The sequence below is a fragment of the Lathyrus oleraceus genome, chromosome 5 (genome assembly GCF_024323335.1).
Source record: "Lathyrus oleraceus cultivar Zhongwan6 chromosome 5, CAAS_Psat_ZW6_1.0, whole genome shotgun sequence".
Classification (NCBI taxonomy): Eukaryota; Viridiplantae; Streptophyta; class Magnoliopsida; order Fabales; family Fabaceae; genus Lathyrus; species Lathyrus oleraceus.
Window position 1 is genome coordinate 191,607,762 of NC_066583.1, and position 7,332 is coordinate 191,615,093.

General features: G+C 37.9%; 1 non-coding gene across 1 annotated transcript; it reads right to left on the reverse strand.

The window, feature by feature from the left end:
• Positions 1 to 3,182: 3,182 nt before the first annotated feature.
• LOC127089092 (small nucleolar RNA R71) lies at positions 3,183 to 3,289 on the reverse strand. The gene has a single exon (XR_007790869.1). It is a non-coding gene; the product is annotated as a small nucleolar RNA R71 (small nucleolar RNA).
• Positions 3,290 to 7,332: the final 4,043 nt, after the last annotated feature.

Consider the following 7,332-nt stretch of genomic DNA (forward strand, 5'->3'; position numbering starts at 1 on the left):
AGAAATGGTTTGAGACACTTCATTCATGTCCAAAAGAGACTTATTCATCATGTCAAACATCTATCTTAAAGATTTTGAAGTCAGATCAAAAGTTTCCCAAAATGGGAAGTGACTTGTAATTTCAAGTTTCCAAAAATGGCAAGTTTTTGGACCACATTCAACTTGACTTTCCAACATCAAAGAAGCTACAAATGAAATTTTTGTCAACATGAAAGTTGAATATATTTCTCTTCCATTTTCAAAAAGTCTAAGATCATGAGCATCTGATGAAGGGTTGAGAAGTTATGAGCAAATGATCACCAAGTGTACATGAAAGTTCAACATGGCATAACTTTGGCTACAAAACTCCAAATTGAGCCACTCTTTTTGCAAAATGCTTGTCATGACCAATAGTTTTCAAATCAAACATTGCATTGCATGAAATTAACTCATATGATCATTTGTCCATGCATGTATATTTTGGAGGGAAAATGGAGAATTCAAATTCTATTGATCATACATGAAAAATACTAATGCCATTGTGATCTTTGGATGATTTTAAGTGACTTTGAACCATGCATGTGCATTGTTCACGTGTGAAATCTCCATGCACCACACACTTGCCAAATTGGTCATACACCTCATTTCTCATTAAGTTTCCATTAGCCAAGCTTAATTTGGATTAGCATGGTAATTAACACAGGGTATAAATAGATAATCCTAACTGTTTTGCTCAGAAGACACATTCTAGATCCAAAATCTCATTTCCTTCCAAAAACTCTCTCAATTGAAACTTGAATTTTCTTCACATAACTGATAACATGAAATAGTATCACATTCTAGGACTCAATTTAATTAAATTAAATGATTATTTACTTCAATTTATTTCATTTTATTCGATATTACGCGGTATTTTCTTTCTATTTATCTCAGGTGGTTTATTTGAAGCACAAGTAAAAAAGGAAGAAAAGGAGGTGCAAAAAGGAATAAAAAGAGGCAAATATCAAAAGCCAAAGCCCAGTCCAAAAAGCACAGACGCTGTGCCTGTGACGAACGTCACACATGCTGGACGAGCGTCACGCTTTACACACTTGTGTGACGAGCGTCACACATGGTGTGACGGACGTCACACTATTCTCCTATATTTTTGGCACAAGGAACGCAACAGACCACGTTGAAGCCTACTATCACGCTTGACCGTTTGCAACGTGAAGGCTATGTACACGGAAAACCCTTGGAAGCAGTTACAAAAAGTACCAATATAAATAGTAGCTTTTGGAAAAGCTCTCGGTTCGTCGTTCAATTCTCCCGACTTCGTGCAATTTTTCTTCTTCCAGCCGTGCAAGCATACCACTATTTTTCTTTACTGTTTTTGCTTTTAATTGCAGTTTTATTTTTATTTTCTTTTCCAGTTAAGCTTTCAGCACTTAATTAATTCTTTTTCGCACAATAGTTTCTACACCGGAAACTATTGTGTACCTTTCACCGGATCTAACCTTACGTTAGAATCTAGTTTTTTATTCCTTCGCTTTTATTTTTCTGTTTGATTGAAGAATTCAAGAACAAATCCAACCGGTCTGTGGTGGATGTTCAAGACTGAAGTTAATTACTCAGGTTCTTTATTTATTGTTTGAATTTATATATGCCCTGCTTTATTGTTTACTTATATTATTTGCCTGAGATGAATTTGTTTATGCATGATAATTAAATAGATCTGTTTAGCATGTCTGGCTAATTTATTTAGGTATCGGTATGTAAAGTAAGCGGAATGAAGGAATCAAAACTAAATTGGTTTAATTAAGTTTAAAATTACAAATCACTCTTTTCACGGTCCCAATTTACAAGTTTAATAACAAGGTTTTTGTACGAAAGTAAAAGACATAAAGAAGTTAAAAGCAATAGATCGAGAGTTTGAGTTTTTGACTGGACAGTGTTAATTGGACATTAATTCTAGATCAGGGCGAGAGCAATTTTTAGAGTTAATTAAATTCTAATCTTTTTCAAAAAGTATTTTTAAAGGTTGAATGTGAGGACGAGAGTTAAGCATTTGAATTTAATTATATAACCCAAGTCAACAGAGCGAGAGTTTGAGATAAGGGTGTTTAAACGATTAGTGTTTTCTTAAAAAGAGTTTCTACGGATTCTATTGTTTTCAAAAAGTGGTTTTTGACTTAACTAATAAGTGACAACTATGTTAATATAAAATCATAGTTTATTCAACAGAGCGAGAGTTTGAGATAAGACTTTTAATCAAGAGTGTCAACTGAAAAGATTTATTTTAAAACCAAGAAACCAACGAAGAATTGATTCCCTAATTACGACGAACTACATACCGATATCCGTTTAGTTGATATTTAATTTAGATCCTATTTTTAGTTTTAACTTTTCCCCAAACAATCAAAGTATTACCCGCCTTAGCTTTACGAAGTAACCTTAGAAAACGGTATATCGATTCATAAGTCCCTGTGGGATCGATATCTTTTAAAACTACGCGATAGAACTGTGCACTTGCAGTTTGTACCCCAAATTCGACTCATAAAGTCGCGATCAAGTTTTTGGCGCCGTTGCCGGGGACTTTTATTTAGTCGATATCGTAACTCTTCTGTTACGCTGTAGAGACTAAGGCTTTTCTTTTTCTTTTCTTTCTTTCGTTGATTTGTATACCACACACTCGCTCACAAGGCGAGCCGTACTATTTACGAATCAACGATATCGAACTATATCTCCGAGTCTTACGATGAATTCGGGAATATCGTGCTGCAAACAATCTCCCTCCTGTTGAACTTCCTGATCTCAAAAATCTTCTTCCTTCGCCGATACCCGAGATGGCAGAACCAGCTCGTGCTCTTCGAGATTACGCCGCTCCATCGCAAGATGAGCCACATTCGAGTATTGCTCCACCAGCAATCGAAGCAAACAACTTTGAACTTAAACCTTCACTGTTGTAGGCAGTGCAACAGAACCAATTCTCTGGAAATCCTACCGAGGATCCAAACCTTCATTTATCCATATTTGTCCAATACGCTGATACTGTTAAAGCTAATGGTGTCACTTCAGTGGGAATTTGACTTCGTCTTTTTCCTTTCTCGTTAAGAGATAGCGCTAGAAGATGGCTTCAATCTCTTCCTTCCAACTCAGTCACCACATGGAACGAGTTGAAGAAAGTTTTTCTTGCTCGATATTTTTCGCCGAGCAAAACAGCTATGTTAAGAGCCCAGATAAATGGGTTTAAACAGAAAGATAACGAGTCTCTCTTCAAAGCATGGGAAAGATACAAAGACATGATGAGACTTTGTCCACACCATGGTTTAGAAGACTGGTTAGTAATTCATACCTTTTATAATGGTCTCCTGTACAACACGAGGTTAACAATAGACGCCGCCGCAGGTGGGGCACTAATGAACAAACCTTATGCTGATGCTTACCAACTTATCGAAAGCATGGCTCAAAACCACTATCAGTGGGGAAGCGAACGAACAAGGTAGAAAAACCTCAAACGAAAACTGGCATGTACGAGATAAGTAACCTTGATCATGTTAATGCAAAAGTGGATGCTCTGGTCCATAAAATTGAAAGTTTAAATGTATCACCTCCAGCCACCGTGGTAGCCATAACTCAGAATTGCGAAGTCTGTGGAATCCAAGGTCACACTCCTGCAGATTGTCAACTCCTAACAGGAATCCAAGCGGAGCAAGTAAACTATGCTCAAGGAAGCCCCTACTCGCATACCTATAACTCAAATTGGAAGAATCATCCCAATTTTTCATATAAGAGTAATAATGCTTTATACGCACCTGGACAATCTCCAAATCAAGCCCCAACTATACCTCCAGGATATCAAAAGCCGATCCCATCTACACCTAACAATAACGCCCCTAGGAAATCCAACTTGGAAATCATGATGGAAAACTTTATAGCTTCTCAACAGCAAACCAATAAAGATTTCTTAAACCAGAATGTACACACTGGCGAACAAATTAAACAACTAGCAAGTAAAGTAGATGCCCTGGCTACCCATAACAAAATGCTGGAAACGCAAATATCACAAGTAGCTCAACAACAAGCGCCTACTGCTGCCCCAACTGGTACATTTCCTGGCCAACCCCAACCTAACCCAAGAAGCCACGCTCATGCAATTATACTGAGAAGTGGAACGGAAGTGGAAGGACCGTCTGACCCAAGGATAGAAAACCAAAACTCTAAAAAGTCAACTGAGGAAGAAAGTGAACCTAAGGAAAAGGAAGAGAGTAATAAGGAAACCGTAGAAAAGAAGAAACCTTATGTACCTCCACCACCTTATAAACCACCTATCCCTTACCCTCAAAGGCTTATTAAAACCAAAGATGCGGGCCAATTCAAAAAATTTGTTGACCTACTAAAACAATTAAACGTCACAATTCCGTTTACAGAAGCTATTACGCAGATGCCCTCATATGCCAAGTTTTTAAAAGAAATTCTTTCTAATAAAAGGAAACTTGAAGATAGCGAAACCGTTACACTCACCGCTGAATGTAGCGCTATAATCCAGAATATGCCTCCTAAACTTAAAGACCCAGGTAGTTTCTCTATACCCTGTCACATAGGAAAATTTGTCATTGACAAAGCCTTATGCGATTTAGGAGCCGGTATTAGTGTTATGCCTTTATCCATATGCAAGAGACTTGAAATGGGAGAATTAAGACCAACTAAAATGTCTATGCAACTAGCAGATCGTTCCGTTAAATATCCTGTAGGAATTCTTGAAAACGTTCCAGTGCGCATAGGTCAATTCTACATTCCAACTGATTTTATATTATGGATATTAGAGAAGATGAAGTTACACCCATTATACTGGGAAGACCGTTCTTAGCAACTGCCGGTACAATCATAGACGTAAAACGAGGACGACTCACTTTCGAAGTAGGAGAAAAGAAAATTGAGTTCATTCTTTCCCAATTTTGAAAGCACCTGCAATAGAAGATACATGTTACTTCATGGATATCATCGATGAATGCATAAAAGAAACAGAGTTAGAAAAAGACAAATCATCTGACTATCTTGTAGAAGACAAACTCAACCAATGTTTAGCAATAACACCGGATCCTACGCAATGCCTTAAGAAACCAACCCTAGACCTGAAAACACTTCCCAAAAATCTGAGATATGAATTCCTAGACTTAGAACTTGAACGACCAGTGATAGTTAATGCTGACCTAGGAAGACTCGAAACAGAAAAACTCCTGCATATCTTAAGAAAATATCCAACCGCACTAGGATACAACATCACCGATCTTAAAGGAATAAGTCCTTCTATTTGTATGCACCGCATCATGCTAGAAGAAGACTGTAAAACTTCTAGGGAACACCAGAGGAGACTAAACCCGATCCTGAGTGAGGTAGTGAAGAAGGAAATAACCAAGTTATTAGAGGCAGGTATCATATATCCTATATCTGATAGCAAATGGGTTAGTCCTGTACACGTAGTACCAAAGAAAGGAGGTGTAACAGTCATTGAAAATGAAAAAGGAGAAACTATAACCAAACGAATCGAATCGGGATGGAGAATGTGCATTGACTATAGGAAACTAAACAAAGCAACCCGAAAATATCATATCCCTTTACCATTCATTGACCAGATGTTAGAACGATTAGAAAAACATTCTCATTTATGCTATCTAGACGGTTACTCAGGTTTCTTTCAAATACCGATTCACCCTGATGACCAAGAAAAGACAACGTTCACGGGTCCTTTTGGTAGCTTCGCTTATAGACGAATGCCGTTTGGCTTGTGTAATGCTTCTGCAACCTTCCAAAGATGCATGATGGAAATATTCGCCGATTTTCTAGAAAACATCATGGAAGTATTTATGGATGACTTTTCTGTATGCGGACAAAGCTTTGAAGAATGCCTTGAAAACCTAGAAAGAGTTCTAGAGCGATGTGTAAAAGTAAACCTAGTACTTAATTGGGAAAAATGTCACTTTATGGTACAAGAAGGAATTGTTTTAGGACACATCATCTCGAACAGAGGAATTGAAGTAGACAAAGCCAAAATAGAGGTAATCGAAAATCTTCAACCCCCGAAAACTGTGAGAGAAGTACGAAGCTTCTTAGGACATGCCGGTTTTTACCGACGATTCATTAAAGACTTCTCTAAAATAACTAAACCTTTAACCGGGCTATTAATGAAAGATGTTGATTCATATTCGATAATAGATGTTTAGAAGCATTTCAAACGCTTAAACAAGCACTGATCTCCGCGCCCATAATGCAGACACCAGATTGGAATGAACCATTCGAAATAATGTGTGATGCCAGTGATTACGCTGTAGGTGCTGTTTTAGGACAACGAAGGGATAAAAAGCTTCACGTTATATATTACGCAAGTAGAACTCTAGATGAAGAACAAATGAATTACGCCACAACCGAGAAAGAACTTCTAGCAGTAGTGTTTGCACTAGATAAATTTCGTTCTTACCTGGTCGGAGCCAAAATAATCATCTACACTGACCACGCTGCTATCAAATACCTCTTAACAAAAAAGGATGCTAAACCTAGACTCCTAAGGTGGATCCTGTTGCTACAAGAGTTCGATTTGGAAATCAAAGACAAGAAAGGAACTGAAAACGTAGTAGCAGATCACCTCTCGAGACTTGAGAACCTTGAACCGGAAAGAACATCGATTAACGATGATTTCTCGTACGATAAACTTATAGCTAGTTTGGAAGAAAATAAAGCTGATAAACAGGTAGAAACCACCTTAGCTATATGTGTTACACCATGGTACGCTGACCTCGTCAATTATTTAGCTGCCGGAATAGTTCCACCTACTTTATCCTACCAGCAGAAGAAACGATTCTTCTATGACATAAAACACTATTACTGGGATGACCCCTTACTTTTTAAAAGAGGCCCCGATGGTATTTTCCGTCGGTGTATACCCGAAGAAGAGGTAGAAAATATAATCCAACACTGTCACTCCGCTCCTTATGGTGGACATGCAAGTACATCCAAGACCTGCTCTAAAATCCTACAAGCCGGTTTTTATTGGCCAAATATATGGAAGGATGTACATGCAGCTATTAAGAAATGTGACAGATGTCAACGCACAGGAAACATATCTAGACGTGACGAGATGCCATAAAAGGGCGTTTTGGAAGTAGAGATTTTCGACGTGTGGGGAATAGACTTCATGGGACCTTTTCCATCCTCTTTCGGTAACAAATACATACTCGTGGCAATTGACTACGTATCAAAATGGATTGAAGCTATAGCTTCTCCAACAAACGACACACGAGTAGTAACTAGACTCTTTAAGAATATAATATTCCCATGGTTTGGTGTCCCAAGAATAGTAGTCAGTGATGGTGGATC